General features: G+C 41.4%; 1 protein-coding gene and 1 long non-coding RNA gene across 3 annotated transcripts in view; one reads left to right on the forward strand and one right to left on the reverse strand.

Annotated features, from left to right (window-relative positions):
- Positions 1-2,366: 2,366 nt before the first annotated feature.
- LOC128491118 (uncharacterized) lies at positions 2,367-2,839 on the reverse strand. The gene is made up of 2 exons (XR_008354008.1): positions 2,719-2,839; positions 2,367-2,540 (listed from the first exon to the last, which is right to left on the reverse strand). It is a non-coding gene; the product is annotated as an uncharacterized LOC128491118 (long non-coding RNA).
- Positions 2,840-3,115: 276 nt separating this feature from the next.
- The window catches only part of SLC20A2 (solute carrier family 20 member 2), an 80,616-nt gene continuing 66,411 nt past the window's right edge, over positions 3,116-17,320 (forward strand). The window contains exon 1 of one of the 2 annotated variants that reach the window (XM_053463267.1): positions 3,116-3,299. The gene's annotated coding sequence lies outside the window, so the exon portion shown is untranslated. The remainder of the gene's footprint in view (positions 3,300-17,320) is intronic. The other variant, XM_053463259.1, reaches the window with a different exon arrangement.

Here is a 17,320-nt window from a genome sequence, read left to right on the forward strand (position 1 = left end):
AGTAAGTTTTTTCATGAATCACATATATAGTCAGTATTGGAACAAGGCCCCACTAGCTAAAAGAGCACCACTGACTGGCACCTATCTTCATGCAAAGATTCGGACTTCCCAAATCGCAAGTACTGTACCGTGGCCGAAGGTGCCTTTCATTGTCACCTCTTTTTCTTAACGTTTAGCCAGACTTGCCATGTTTTCTTAAAAGAAAGAAATGGTTAAAAATCTCCAGCAGACACCAAAGGGAAAGGCTATGAAGAGGTTGGGTGGCAGAGGCGTATCTAGGGTATGGCAGCTATGGCTCGTGCCATAGGCGCCATTTGAAAGGGGGCGCCAGTGAGCGGCTTTTAAATGCTGTCTTTTTTTTTTATTATTTTGGATGTGGAGGAGAGAGCGGGGCGCCTAGCAACGGCTCGGCACCCCTCATTCTCCTCCACGAGCCCTCTACCTCTGTCCCGGTGCCGGCATTTCATGCTGAGCACCATAATATGACGTTATATTTCGGCACTCAGCAGTGAAGCTGCGGGCACCAGCGAGCGGCTTTTAAACATTGTCTTTTTTATTATTTTTTTTTGATGCAGAGGAGAGAGAGGGACGCCTAGCAACGGCTCGGCGTCCCTCGTTCTCCCCCGCATCAAAAAAAAAAAAAAAAAGACAGCGTTTAAAAGCCGCTCGCTGGTGCCCGCTGCTTCACTGCTGAGCGCCGAAATATGATGTCATATTACGACGCTCAGCAGTGAAGCAGCGGGCACCGCAGCAGTGCAGGAAGACAGAAGACTCCCGTCGCTGGACCTCAAGGTGAGAGAACTACAAAAGGGGAGAGGAAGAGGGTAGTAGGGAAAGGGGTTAGAAAGTGACAAGGGAGGGAGAGGGGGTAGTAAAGAGTGTGAATTAATGTGTGGAAGTTTGGACAGGGGCGCAATATCAGTGCTCCCCGGGGCGTCAACAGCCGCCATACATTGTATGGCGGCGGACGCCCGTTTTAAAAGCGTTTAGGAGGCGATCAACGATCGCCTCCTAAACTTAAATGGTGTCGCTGGAATGCCTCGATCAGGAGGCATCCAGCGACACCAAACACTTACCTTTAGGTGGGCTGTGACCGCTCCGGAGAGCGGTCACAGCCGCAGCTGCCGGTGATCTTCGCCATCAAGTAAGATGGCGGCGGCCCGGGAAATAAAACAATAGAGACGAAAAAGTTCGCTAGAGGGTCTCCAGACCCTCTAGAGAACTGGCTCCACTTGCTGGTTGAATACAGGTACTGCATTCAACCATGCAAGTCAATGGAGCCCAGCTTTCTAATCACTATATGAACCATCCAGTACCAGCAAAATGTGTAAAAAAAAATATAAAAAAAGTATTAAAAAAATAAAAAAAAATAAAAAAATAAAGTTTATTATTTTGAGCAAGTGCTAAAATTTCTCAAAAATCTCAAAGAGTTAAAATAAAAGCACTTCAAATACCCAAGGGGTGTCGAATATATAAAAAAAATGGCTGATGGGGTAAATTGGAGTGGCCTAGCTCACAGATAGGGCATTGGTACAGACTGACCAAAATGGAGAAAAAAAGCGCACTTCCCAAATGTGGCATTTTAAATCTGAAACAACCCGACAAACCCATGCATGTCGGGTATCACTGCACTCAGGAGATGTTCCTGAACACATATTGGGGGGTTGTTTGACAGTGACATATACCATCTACCATATACCATATATATCTATAACTAAAGTACAATTTGTGTGAAAAAAATTACTATTACAAAGTTTGACAAAGTGTAGTTCTATAATTGGTGCATGGAAAGGGTTAAAATAGCAGCATTCGGAATACCCTGGGGTGTCTAGTTTTCCAAAATATATGGTTTGAATGGGTTAAATTGAGTTAACCGGCTTCAAAGATGTTCCAAAGAGGAGATGGAGGCAGAATGACCAGATTTGTTAAAAAAGATTTGGAAATCATAAAACGCTGCTTGTACTTATTGCCCTATAACGTACAAAAAACAGCAAAAAAACATAAAAACATTGGGTATCTCTAAACTCAGGACAAGTAGTAGAATCTATTTAGCTAGTTTTTTTACTTGCTTTTTTAGGAGAGTAAAAGATTTTTCAAATAAAAGTCATAAAATGTCTTTTTTTTCAATTTTTCACCATGTTTTTTTTATTTTTTTTATAGTAAATAAGATGATACGATCAAAATAATGGTATCTGAAGAAAGCCCATCTTGTCCTGAAAAAAACAATATATAACTTATGTGGGTACACTAAATGGGTGAGGAGAAAATTACACCTGAACACAAGCACCACAAAAGTGTCAAAACAGCCTCGGTCCCACAGGGTAGAAAACGAAAAATGAGCCCGGTCCTTAAGGGGTTAAAGAGGCTTAACAAAACAAAGGAGGGAAATTTATTTCAACAGCAGTTGACATCAATTATGGCATAAACATTTACACTATTACATCGCACGCTGTGTTTCACGAGACGCAATTGGTGCCATTTTCCAATTTCCTTGAGGTTTCCTGGTCAATAAATAATCTTAAAAATGGAGGATCGTGGATCTATTAAAACAGAAATATAAATTATTGCGTTGCTATCTGAGGCTTTTTGTGACACATATATTATAAACAATAATAAAATATATGGTGGGAGTTCCCCTTTAGCTAAAAAAACTATTGTCGCACTCTCATAGTTATACATTCAAGCTTAAATGTCGTAAATTATAGAATGCGCGCGCACCTTTTCACGTGTTGCAGCGATCCTGCCAGCCACGTGGGACGGAAAACGGGGACAGCCATCTTTGTATTGGGCAAAAATAAATAAAATCAAATAAACTATTTAGAGAAAACACTAAGGTCACAGATTGTTCTATGCACAACGTCGCCTCTGTTTGAAGTCCCTACTGTAGCAACGCTTCGTTTTTAAAGCCAAGTCCCACTTTTATATTCTCAGACGGATTAGCGTGCCATCTGTTTCTGTCTTTCATTGCCGGTCTTTTTTTTTTTTTTAATGGCGACGGTAGAACGCTTCGCTTTGGAATGTCTGGAAGCTACCACACATGAGCAAAAGCCAATCCCAGTCCGTCACTCAGTTCCACTGACCGCTTCGCTCGCGAGATATGTCTCTCCTGAGCCAAGCCACAGCCCCTTTCTTCAACGCCCCTCTCGAATCCCAGTACGCGGGTTTGCGTGTGCTCGTCTGTTGTGTGCGCGCCCTGTCAAAAGGTCCAGTAGGGAAACGGGTTTTTTTTGCCTGATAGGAACCGAGCAAACGGTGGGCTATGTGTGAAAAGAGAGGGGAAGAACAACGGCATCAAAAAGGTAATTATACCGCTAATAAATGATCCTCTCTTACCATACGTGTAGATACCTATATTAAAAAATGCATTGCACTAGCACACATGCTGCTTAGAGAGGATCTGATGTTAATCGATGGCAACAAGACATCAATAATTAACGTTTTCTTTTTCACTATCGTATTTTGCGGTGTGAATGCAGTGTATGTACGTCTGACAATGCAAGGTATTTGACCTGCTTCTGTTACTGATGGGTGACGCCTGATCAGTTTGAGTTTGGGACGCTCTTGCTACCAGTCCCTGTGTGCCCGCTTCTGTTCTCCCCTGTGTTGCATTGTGACACAAATAACCGAGGGAAGATAAATGGGTTTTGACGCTAAGGAGTGGACTCAAGAGCTGCAGAACTTGCAGTATCCTCTTGGAGGTGTCATCGAGGGGATAGGCATCCAATTTCTTGTAGATATGGATCCTCTTTAATTACTTTATAATTAGTTTTTATCCTTTAGCCAGAGGATTGATTGTTAGGTTTCAAGTGTATAACGTTAATTTAATCTGTTCATACCAATCATTCTATACATTTTAATATGCTATGGTTTGCATTGGGATTTGGCTTGTAACAATATCTCTTTTTATTAAAAAATCACTTGTTATAAAATGTCACTATTCAGAGTCCTTTGATGTTTTTTATAGGGCCCCAAAAGATGTTATAAGATTGTGATGAAATATGATATAAAATGTAAACGGGGTGAAGGACTAAACTTAAAATTGAAATAACTATAGCACTATAATATAAAGCTATAGTTTTATATTGGGCTTTGGGTGTTTTAAATGGCAATATAAATATTTTAATTGGGTGTTTTCTGGTTTGAAAGAACATACAATTGGAATGAAGCGGGCATTTAAGTAATCGTATACACGAAAGAAACCAACTGTTTGCATTAAGTTTGGCTGGCTGGTTAACTCTTAATGCTTTGCTGTGCCCGAACATACCCAAATGAGGAGCACATGATGATGACTGACACACTGAAGTAGCTGCAAGGCAGTTGAATGAATCACCTTGAAAATGACCCAGGGATGGTTGAATTGCTTCCTCTCCCAGAGATATTAGTAATTAGCTGGTTAAACATTTTGTATCGACCTTGTGATTCATAGTCTGCATTTAGTCTGCAGTTATTTGTCAATGTCAGTGACATTAAGCCCTGTGGTGGAATCCCTGAACCTAGATAATGGGTTTCTCCTATTTTCTTATGGAGAGGGTTAAAGCTAAGGTTGAAATCAAGAGAGTAGGAGGTTAGGCATTTGTAGGGTTACAGAGTAAAATATTACCCCTGCACAATTAAGGGAAACATCTGTGTGGGTTAGTGTACATGACATTATGTACACTATCAGTAGCTTCTATATTTGACTTTTTATGTCACGTCCTTCCTGTTTGTTACTGAATGTCTAGGGTCTATCTGGTTTGGGCTTTTTTTGTACATGACAATATACCAGGTAACATAGTCAATATTGCCAACCAAGAAGTGGCACATGGAGGAAAGGTTGTAAATTGCTAGTGCCTGCCTTCGAAGCACCTGGAAACATGTAGCTCATTCCTAGGCTATACCATAGTTTGTAAATCAAGTACAAATAACTGGTTTAAGTATTTTTTTGGCATGATGTTCAATGTTCTGATATGATTCGTTGGCACAATTTGACCAGAATAAAAATTGCCTTTGTTTTGCTTCTCCATTCGTTACCTGTTTTCTCTGACTGTACCTACATAAAATATGCAATGTTTTGTGTTTTATGAGAGACTGCTTTCTAACTTTCTCCAACAAGTCCCATTGCAAGTATTTGGACTAGTGGAAAAAAATAACCGTTTAAGGGTCAGATAATTTTACGAAGCTCTGTTCATATTACGCTTGAATTATGTATCACATTTCTTGTTTGATTGTAATTATTAACCAGTGTTCAACACCCCTGATATGTCTATTTTAAAAAATATATCGAGTTTAAAAAAAAAAAAAAATGTCTACATCAGTTTTCAATGGCCTTTTTATTTAAACTATTGGGAACTTGGGATGGTTTCCAACATATGTATATCAGGCTACAAGAAGTTTTACATGGGAGTGTAAATATTGACCACTTTTTCTAAGATTGCTACAGGTTTCACTCACAAGTTATTATGTGATAAGGGGCTTTTGTCAGTAGGCTATATCAAGAAAGTACATGGCAATACCCAGTAATTATAGGTTTGAAAACATAAGTTTTACACAGTTTAACCCCTTAAAGCCCAATGACAGGCCATGTCGGACACAAGCGGTCAGGTAACGACCAATGACATGCCTGGCACGTCATTTCATTAACCCCTTCGTGACAAAGGCTGATTTTACTTTTTGTACCCTTTGGGACAATGGCCGTTTTAACATTTCTGTGCTGCTCGTGTTTAGCTGTAATTTTCTTCTTTCCCGTTTACTGAACCCACACACATTAGATATTGTTTTTTTCAGGACAAGAAGGGCTTTCTTTAGATGAAGTAAAAAAGTATAAAACATGGTGAAAATTTTAGAAAAAAAATGACTTTTTCTAACTTTTAGTTGAAAAATCTTTTACTCATCTATAAAAGGTAATGAAAAAACCTGCTAAATAGATTCTACTATTTGTCCTGAGTTTAGAAATACCCAATGTTTTTATGTTTTTTTTGCTTTTTTTCTACACGTTATGGGGCAATAAGTACAGGTAGCGTTTTGCAATTTCAAAGCCATTTTTTCAAAATCTGCTAATTTTTCCCCCCATGTGCCATTTCTTGTATCTTTGAAGCTGGCCAATGCAATTTACCCCATCAAATCATATATTTTTGAAAACTAGACACCCCAGGGTATTTCAAATGCTAGTATTTTAACTCTTTCCATGCACCATATCTACCACCAGTCTTTGTCAAACTTTGTGGTAGTCATTTTTTTGCATGTGTTTTTTCACGCACATTTTACTTCAGGTATGAATAAACAGGTTCTGGTATATGTCACTATCATAAAACACCCCAATATGTGTTCAGCGACATCTCCTGAGTACAGTGATACCTCACATTAATGATTTTGCCTGGGGGGGAGGGCCAAATTTGGGGTATGCACATTTTTCAATGTTGAACTTTGGCATTTGGGGATCCACTGCCCATGCCCTATTTGGTACATCTTTGAGCCGGGCCATTTCAGTGTGCCCAATAAAACCATATATTTTTGAAAACTAGACACCCAGGGTATTTTAAATGCTGGTATTTTAACTCTTTGCATGCACACATTTTACCACCAGCATTTTTTTAAAGTTGCAGTAGTATTTTTTTGTGTGTATTTTTCCCCCACACACCTATGTTATGTATGAATTTACAGCTCCTGGTATATGCCGCTGTCACACGACACCCCAATATGTGTTCAGCAACATCTCCTGAGTACAGTGATACCCCACATGCATGGGTTTGTCATTTTTGGAGGCCACATTTGGGACGTGTGCATTTTTCTAATTGGAAATTAGATGTGTGGCCATCCTTCCCCCCCGTGTTAATTGGGACATTGTTGAACCCGGCCAATTCAATTTACCCCATCAGATCATATATTTTTTAAAAGTAGACACCCTATGGGCATTTAATATGCCAGTATTTTAACTGTTTCCATGCGAGAATTGATTTTAACTCTTTCCATGTGAGCTAATGTGCTAATTTTAGGACTTGCTCACAAAAATATTTTTTTGTATATATATATTTTTTTTTGCCTTTTTAAAAAAAAAAAATTGACATTTTTTTTCAACTTGAAGGTTCCCCTGAAATTGAGATCAGTGGGAAATTATTTTTACATTTTACTGTTTTTTAACTATTTTTTTCTAATTATTATTAATTGTATTTTTTAATTTATTTTTACTAATCACACTGTGATTAGAAAGCTAGGCTCCATTGACTTGCATGGTTGAATGCAGTACCTGTATTCAACCTGCAAGTGGAGCCAGAGTTCTAGAGGGTCTGGCTCCACTAGCGAACTTTTTAATCTTTATTATTTTTTTTTCCCGGGCCGCCGCCATCTTGCGGATGGTAAAGATAACTTGCAGCTGCGGCTGTGACCACTCTCTGGAGCGGTCACAGCCCGTCCTGGGGTAAGTGTTTGGTGTCGCTGAATGCCTCCTGATCGAGGCATTCCAGCGACACCCAGTGGCGTCTCCAGCTTTCATATTTAGGGGGGGCACATGGGGGGCCAGGGACCAAAGTAGGGGGGCCAATTATAAAACGGTATATATATATATATATATATATATATATATATATATATATATATATATATATATATATATATATATATATATATACACACACGCGCGCGTTAGACGTGCATTTTTAACTACATAATATGCACTTATCTCTTTGAAGTTAGCCCCTGCTGACAATATATATAAATATTAGACCCTGCTGCCGATATATAGAAATATTACACCCTGCTTCTGATATATATTAATATTAACCCCTGCTGGGGATATATGTTGATATTAGCCCCTGCTGCGGATATATACTTATATTATACCCTGCTGCTGATATACATAAAAATTATACCCTGCTGCTGATATATATAAATATTTGACCCTGCTACCAGTATATATTAATATTAGCCCCTACTGCCAATATATATTATTAGTCCCTGCAGCCAATATATATAATTAGTCCCTGCAGCCAATATATATAATTAGTCCCTGCAGCCAATATATATAATTAGCCCCTGCAGCCAATATATATTAATATTAACCCCTGCTGCCGATATGAATATAAATACTAGCTCCTGCTGCCAATATATGTTAATATTAGCTCCTGCTGCCAATATATGTTAATATTAGCTCCTGCTGCCAATATATATTAGCCCCTGCTGCTATCGATATATATTAATATTAGCCCCTACTGCTGGTATATATTAATATTGGACCCTGCTGCCGATATATATTAATATTAGACCCTGCTGCCGATATATATAGTATTGGTCCCTGCTTCCTATATATATATTAATATTAGCCCCTGCAGCCAATATATATATTAATATTAGACCCTGTTGCCAATATATAAATATTAGCCCCTGCTGCCAAAACATATATAAATATTTGCCCCTGCTGCCAATATATTTTATAGTGAAAAAATTGGACCCTATCCAAGCATTTCCTTGGGCCCTGCTCAACGCTTCCTTGCATGCAATCACTCCCTCCGCTACCACAACAAAAAAAAAGAAATATTTCCCACACTGACTGCAGATCAGGGAAAGACCGTGAGAGTCAGTCCTGCACCGTGACATTGAGAGGTCCTCTCCCCTGTAATTATCCCCTCATTCACTAAACCATACCGCTCTTTTACTTACACCCTGTAGTTCAGGTATAGATCAAATAAACAACACATGGAAACAGCACATGCAACTAAATGAGATATAAAAAAAAACAACTTGTATTTGCAGGTATACATAAATAATGTATGGAAACATAGCATTGCAGTTATAAACCAACAGAACACACAAACCCAGCATTGCAGGTATAGATCAACTGGAAATCACATGTACACTCAGCACTGAAGGTATAGATCAAATAAACAACACATGGAAACAGCACTCCAGGTATTGATCAACTGAATAAGACATACAAATCCTATATTTGCAGGTAAACATAAATAATGTATGGAAATATAGCCGATACAGATGAACAGAATGACACAAAACCCAGCTTTGCAGGTATATATCAATTGGAAATTACATATAAACTCTGCATTAAAGGTATAGATAAAACACCCTAAATTACAGGCATAAATCACTGGTCACACACCCCAAAGCCAACCCTGGTGTCCACACTGCCCACATAAAACCCGACCAGCACCCAAATTACATATTGTGTCAACTTTGTCCCCAAACAGCTGAACGTACGCCAAGTTTGTCCCATAAACACCTCTCCCTCCCAATCTATCCTATCTACCCCCTCTCCCTCCCAATCTATCCTATCTACCCCCTCTCCCTCCCAATCTATCCTATCTACCCCCTCTCCCTCCCTATCTACCACCTCTGCCTCCCTATATACCTACTCTCCCTCCCAATCTATCCTATGTACCCCCCTCTCCCTCCCAATCTATCATATCTACCCCCTCTCCCTCCCAATCTATCATATCTACCCCCTCTCCCTCCCGATCTATCCCATCTACCCCCTCTCCCTCCCAATCTATCCCATCTACCCCCTCTCCCTCCCAATCTATCCCATCTACCCCCATCTCCCTCCCTATCTATCATATCTATCCCATCTACCCCCTCTCCCTCCCAATCTATCCTATCTATCCCCTCTCCCTCCCAATCTATACCTATCTACCCCTTCTCACTTCCTATCTACCTCTTCTGACTCTCTAACCCCCTCCTAACTTTCTACCCCCCTTTGAAGTTCACTTACCTTGGGCTTGTCCAGCGGTGAGATCGCGAGGTCTCTGTATCCCTGGTTCTGCAGTGTGCGCGGCTTCACTGCCGGGCGCCGGATATGACGACATATACCGGCGCCCGGCTTGAAATGCCGGCACTGTGACCAAGGCAGAGGCCTCTGCAGGTAAACATAAATAATGTATGGAAATATAGCCGGTACAGATGAACAGAATGACACAAAACCCAGCTTTGCAGGTATATATCAATTGGAAATTACATATAAACTCTGCATTAAAGGTATAGATAAAACACCCTAAATTACAGGCATAAATCACTGGTCACACACCCCAAAGCCAACCCTGGTGTCCACACTGCCCACATAAAACCCGACCAGCACCCAAATTACATATTGTGTCAACTTTGTCCCCAAACAGCTGAACGTACGCCAAGTTTGTCCCATAAACACCTCTCCCTCCCAATCTATCCTATCTACCCCCTCTCCCTCCCTATCTACCACCTCTGCCTCCCTATATACCTACTCTCCCTCCCAATCTATCCTATGTACCCCCCTCTCCCCCCCAGTCTATCCTATCTACCCCCTCTCCCTCCCAATCTATTCCATCTACCCCCTCTCCCTCCCAATCTATCCCATCTACCCCCATCTCTCTCCCTATCTATCATATCTATCCCATCTACCCCCTCTCCCTCCCAATCTATCCTATCTATCCCCTCTCCCTCCCAATCTATACCTATCTACCCCTTCTCACTTCCTATCTACCTCTTCTGACTCTCTAACCCCCTCCTAACTTTCTACCCCCCTTTGAAGTTCACTTACCTTGGGCTTGTCCAGCGGTGAGATCGCGAGGTCTCTGTATCCCTGGTTCTGCAGTGTGCACGGCTTCACTGCCGGGCGCCGGATATGATGACATATACCGGCGCCCGGCTTGAAATGCCGGCACTGCGACCAAGGCAGAGGCCTCGCAGTCGCGGAGAAGAGCGAGAGGCGCCGAACGGTTGCTGAGAACTTAATCCTCAGCGACCGATCGGCGCCTCTCTCTCTCCTCCGGGTCTATTAAAAAAGAAAGGTGGCGTTTCAATTGGGGGGGGCACACCGGGGGGCACAGCATGATGTTGGGGGGGCCAAAAAATTGGTTTTGAAATAGAAAAACGCTACTTGTACTTATTGGGTATTTCTAAATCCAGAACAAATAGTATAATCTATTTAGCAGGTTTTTTTTCATTTAGAGGAGAAAATTACATCTGAACACAAGTACCGCAAAAGTGTTCAAACAGCCTTGGTCCCAAAGGGTACAAAAATAAAAAAAACAGCCTGGTCCTTAAGGGGTTAAGTTAATGAGTATATGTTGCAGTTGTTAATGGATTTGAAATATATTTTTTTGCCACTTACAGGGTTGTGTGCTCTATCAATTCCAGTGTTTGCCATATATTTCCCTTTAAAGGGAAATACTTAATATGATCTACAGATGACTTCTAATTACTTTTGGTTTATTGATTTTCTTACAGTCCAAGCAAGACATGGATTCTATGTGTTAAATCCATTTAGTAGAATTGCAGTAATAAATCACAATGATTTTGCATAACTTGAAGACAAGCACAGGGTGCAGTAAGCTTGGCTTCACGGGTAAATATAATGTTTAAGTCTCTAGATAGCAGCAGAGTAGGACAAATGTAGCAGCATGGGGGAGATACAGAGTACATTTTCGAATATTGTAGAATATTGGTACATGCTGTGATTTAAAACAAGCTCAGGTTTTATTGCAAACGCTATTGACCATGGGCTGATGACACAAAATTAGGCCGGGTAATTCAGACTAATCTTGATGTTTCTTCTTTGCAGGAAGATTTAGACAGCGTTGGGGGACTGGGCATGCAAGTGGCAGATGAGGTTCAATATAGAGAAATGCAAAGTTATGCATTATGGTAAAAATAATAAAAATGCAACCTGTTTTTTAAATGGAATATCCTTGGGGGAAACTACCAATGAGAAGGATTTAGGAATAATGGTTGACAACAGACTTGACAACAGTACGCAATGCCAGCAAGCAGCTGCGAGGGCCAATAAGGTTTTGGCATGCATAAAAAGAGGTATTGATTCAAGGGAGGAGGATATTATCTTGCCTCTTTACATGTCATTGGTAAGACCTCACCTTGAATATATGGTACAATTCTGGGCACCGGTCCTTAAAAAGGACATTATGGAATTAGAAAAAAGTGCAAAGCAGGGCTACGAAATTAATAAGGGGATTGGGAGATACTAGTTATGAAGAGAGACTAAAAAAGTTAAAATTATATACGGTAGAAAAACGCCGTCTCAGAGGGGATATGATAACATTATATAAATATATGCAGGGCCAATATAAAGAACTCTTCAGTGACCTGTTCATTAACAGAAATATACAAAGAACAAGAGGTCACCCTCTGAGACTGGAAGAGCGCAGGTTTCATAGACAAAGGAAGAGATTCTTTACAGTGAGGACAATAAAGGTATGGAATTCACTTCTAAGGGAAGTGGTGTTATCCAATACATTAGATACCTTCAAAAGGGGCCACGATATTTTCTTAGAAAGGCATGACATACAGGGATATAAATAGAATAACATTAATATTTTAGAGCTTCTTGATCCAAGGAGAAATCCGATTGCCTCTTGGAGTCAAGAAGGATTTTTTTCCCCTGATGGCAGAATTCGAAGTAGCTTAATTAGGGTTTTTTTGCCTTCCTTTGGATCAAGAATAGGAAGGTTAGGTAGAAGGGTTGAACTTGATGGACTTAGGTCTTTTTTTCAACCTTATGAACTATGTAACTATGTTTACATATGTTTAATTTGTCTTTGCTTTTATTTTATAATGTCCATGTACTGCCAGAGGTTATTCTGTCCTTTGCGTAAAGCAGCAGCAGTCACTAGGCCTACTTGTACTATATAGGTCTGTGTGGAAATCTGTGGTTTGTTTTTTTACAGGAACCAATGAGGGTTTCAGGATAACACGCAATATCCCTCTGTGTAAGCAGAGGAGGTCATCCTCAGACAGATGGTAGGTCTACAAGGATTGCTGGGGTCACTGCACTGGGTCAGGCCTGTATCTGCCATCCTAAGCACCCTCATCATACATACAAATTGCAGTTTAGTACATGCTTTTTAACCCCTTTGTGATGAGCAGTGTTACTCCCCTTTGTGACTTGAGCTTTTTTTTTGCCATTTTTAGCGTTTGTTTGCTCAACCATGATTCCCCTTTTCCATGTTTAGTGTACCCACACAATTAATATTTTTTTCAAGGACAGAGAATTTTTTTTTTTAATAAAACCTATGATTGAGAAAAATATTTTGGTTTTATTTCCTTCTATTTTCCAACCTGCACATCTGCCCCAGAAATGCCTTATACCCCCTATATGCCACTGTGCCCCATGATATGCCTTTTAACCCTCTAAATGCCACTGTGCCCCATGATATGCCTTTTAACCCTATATGCCACTGTGCCCCATGATATGCCTTTTGACCACCTATGTGCCACTCTGCCTCCAGAAATGCCTTATACCCCTATATGCCACTCTGGCATTTAGAGGGTTAAAAGGCATATTATGGGGCAGAGTGGCATATAGGGAGGTTTAAGGCATTCATGAGGCAGAGTGGCATTAAGGGGGTTAAAAGGCATTTCACAGAGCACTCTGCCTCCAGAAATGCCTTATGCCTCCTCATTTAACACTCCCTCCCTCCTCCAAACTTACCGGTGCTTCTGACTTCCCTGTCATGTAGCCGGGGCAGCGTGTAGATCCCACGCACTTACGCTGCAGCCGGAAGGAGGCGTGGCTAGCAGCGGGGGTTGTCTGCGTCCATCGCGCAGACCTTCCCCGACTGTCAGAGATCTCTGACAGCCGGGGAAGGTCTATGCGAATCACATAGACATCTACACACTGCCCCAGCTACACACCGGGGACTCAGAAGTACCGGTAAGTGTGGGGGGGCAGGAGGATACAGGTCCCCTGCAGCTGGGGGGGATCTGGATCTTAGTCGTCTCATAGTCAGACCTATTTGAGGTCTAATTATAAGACGACCCCGATTTATAAGACGAGGGGTATTTTTCAGAGCATTTGCTCTGAAAAAAACCTCGTCTTATAATTGAGTAAATACGGTATGTTCAGCAACATCCCCTGAGATGCTGTAATGAATAGTAAATAATTATTGGTAATGAATCGACTTTTTATTAATTATCGCCTATCCATGCTAATTGACTTGGCCTGTTTATTTCTACACCCAGCTGTAACTAAATATTTCCCTTATCGCGTGGCTTCTTAGCAGCCTGGAACGCTTGGCAAATTTCAGCACAGTGTATGAAAGAAAAAAAATTCATACATTGTAATCAAAATAAACATAAAAGTAACCATTCCAGATGCTTGTTCAGCTTTGTAAGTTAGAGAGTTGGTTTGGTGCTCTAACTCTGTAACAAATTGGACTGGCAAAAGGTGGTATGAAACTTTGGTGAGTTTCTGCAGTGTTATATTGGAGTTGAATCTAACCTGTATGTGAGGACAAAGTGATATGATAAAGGCTGTTGAGAACACTGTGGGGATCGCCTCAATTCCTGTTTCCACCAGATAATCGGTGTGATGTAATTACCCACTTTGTGGTGTTTACAAGCAACAGTGTCAGAATTCCTTTGGGTGTTTGATGTCTTGCTATTCTCATGAAAAAAAAGCTCCATCAACATCCTTCTCTTATGTTGTGAATTAATAGTATGAATTTGTCCGATACACCATCAATTGCAGTAACAGGCTGACAATCATAACAAATTTTTTTAAAATAAATGAATATTGTAGACCCTGAATATCAAAAGTGCGTTTTGGTGCTATGTTATGCACCTTTGTCAGGGGACCTCATTTAGTCCCCTGACAAAGGTGCATACCATAGCACCGAAATGCGCTTCAGGTCTATTAGGGAGGGCACACTCACTTTTGGATCACGATTTAGCTTAGCTGCACTGGCCATGTCGTGCCAAGGAGATAGTTCTGTTTTTTGTTTTTTTTTCCTTTCTTACCTTCGCTAATACTGAGCAATGTTAGTAGCTAGACTGTTGCAACTAGGTGTATACTTGAAAGGTCGATACTTTCAGCACAATTCTGCACAGTTCCCATCAGCACTACTACTCCTAGCAGTGCTGTTTTAAGCTACTAACTGGATTAACCCTACATTCCACTTTGAGTTTAGAATTATTTTTATTAAGGGACCGTTTATTCTGACTAGTGGGGCTTGTCCTGCATTAATAGACTCAGACAAGATTCCTTCCTTTGAATTCTTAAGCCATGGATACTTTTTAATTTTTTCTTTGCTTTTTGACACTCCCTCATAGCATGTTTTTGCAGATGAGAGGGTTTGTCTCCACTAAATTGGTGGTATACCTAATGTTTTAAGCACCTCTGTAAGCCCCTGTTGTGAAGATACCTCTACACTTAGGGGGTATATATCATATCAGAAGGCTTACTTTTTTAATCAACTAGTGTATAATTGACATTGTGGTTAAGTCCACTCTTTTAGGGTTGATCTATAAGGGTGGCACATGCATTATTAACCCCTTAATGACAAAGCCTGTACATGTACGGGCTCAAAATCCATTGTTTTCAAGGGGTTTTGGGACTGCCCATTGTCCTTAAGGGGCTAAAGCCATCAATCTCTATTTAGGTCCATACCACTTAAACCATTTTTTTGCTAAGTGTCACGAACTGGGTCCAAACAGATGACTAAAAGGACCCAGCGCGCCCAAAGATTGTGTGCAGGAGTTGCGGTGCAGTAGCGGAGTTGGACAGGGCCTGGTTGCGGGGCGACCACACTCGCCCAGGTGATGAGCCCCTAGGGTTGTGCAGCCACATACCAGCACCCTGACATAGCAGCAGATGTAGTCCAAAAGGAAACGAAGTGATATCCTGCAGGCACCCTGGAGCAGGCATGAAACATATCACTGGAATCACGGGCAGAATGCTGCAGGCTGGGAGTATGGAAGCTAAGCAAAGGATAAAGCAGAAACATAACAAGCGAGGGACAGGGAGACCAGGCACAAAACCAGATAAGAAATATGTTACAGAGCACAATAGTGAACAAAACAATAAATAAACATAACCAGACAAGATATACATAATACAGGGCACAACAGGGAACAAGACAGGACACCCCGCTGCCGGGGATACAGGACAGGACACCCCGCTGCCGGGAAAACAGGTTACATCAGACTGACACACATAAATACAGAAACTAGCCTAGGACTATATGATAACTATTGGAGATTCCGTCACATCATATGGCCATAGAATGCTTAGCCCACCACTACGCCAAAGTACTCCAAAGACTGTGGGTCCTAACGCTAATCCCTGCTAACAGTGGTACGAAACAAACCAAACATGAAATCCAAACACATAACACTGAGACATACCTTTAGACTGCAGACTGAGACAAACAGAACACACAGGTGGGGCACAACTTATAAAGGAAACAGAGCTGAAGCAAAGAGCAGAACTAGAAGCCAGGAATGAAAGATGAGAACTGAGCATACGGAAATCCAAGAATGGATTAAAGCAAAACAGAAAAACTGAAGCAAGATAGATATGCAGCTCCGCGGCCTGGGTAGAACGTGACACTAAGGTATATAGATCACTATTTTAGTGGTCTATAGTGTTTGTGCATCACTGTATATATTTATTATCATTTTTTCTTTTTTACTTGTATATACTTACGCTAGTATTCGGAACCTTGCTTTTGATATTCATGGTTTACGATATATATTTATATTCCGCTTTAATTAAGTGTTATTCCCTTTTCCAGAACTAGTGCTGGAAGTGACTGTCACACGTGCTGCTCTTTTACCACGTGTGCTGTCCTTGCAAAAGGAAGCTCGAGCTAAGAGAGTGATATAGGGCTGAAACAACTAATCGATAAAATCGATAATAATCGATTATGAAAATCGTTGGCAACGAATTTCATCATCGATTAATCGAATCGGTTTTTATTGATTTATAAAGTTTTTTTTTCAGAGCAAATGCTCTGAAAAACTCCTCTCCTTATAATAATCCGATCTCAAAGAGAGATCGGATTATAACACCGGAATCCAGATCCCCCGCAACGCTGCAGGAGACTTGGATTCCCCTCACTGTCGGCCGGTCTCTCACTTCCGTCTCTCTCCCTCCTCCCATACACCCCTCTGACTCCTCCCCCTCCCATACGTCACTCTGCCTCTCTCCCGGCTCCGTTACTGACAAGGACTTTCACTGCAGCTTCATAGAAGCCACAGTGTAAGTGAAGTGCAGTAACGGAGGCTGTCTGTGCGATGCAGACACTCACAGGCTGACAGAGAATCATCCTCTCTGTCAGCTGGTGGGGGTCTGCATTGCACAGACAGCCTCCGTTACTGTCAGTAACGGAGCCGGGTAGAGAGGCAGAGCGGTGTATGGGAGGGGGGAGGAGTCAGAAGGGTGTATGGGAGCCACCCTCCCATACACCACTGTGGCTCCTCCCCCTCCCATACGCCACTCTGCCTCTCTACCCGGCTCCGTACCTGACAGTAACGGAGGCTGTCTGTGCGATGCAGACCCCCACCAGCTGACAGAGAGGATGATTCTCTGTCAGCCTGTGAGTGTCTGCATCGCACAGACAGCCTCCGT

The sequence above is a fragment of the Spea bombifrons genome, chromosome 1 (genome assembly GCF_027358695.1).
Source record: "Spea bombifrons isolate aSpeBom1 chromosome 1, aSpeBom1.2.pri, whole genome shotgun sequence".
Classification (NCBI taxonomy): Eukaryota; Metazoa; Chordata; class Amphibia; order Anura; family Pelobatidae; genus Spea; species Spea bombifrons.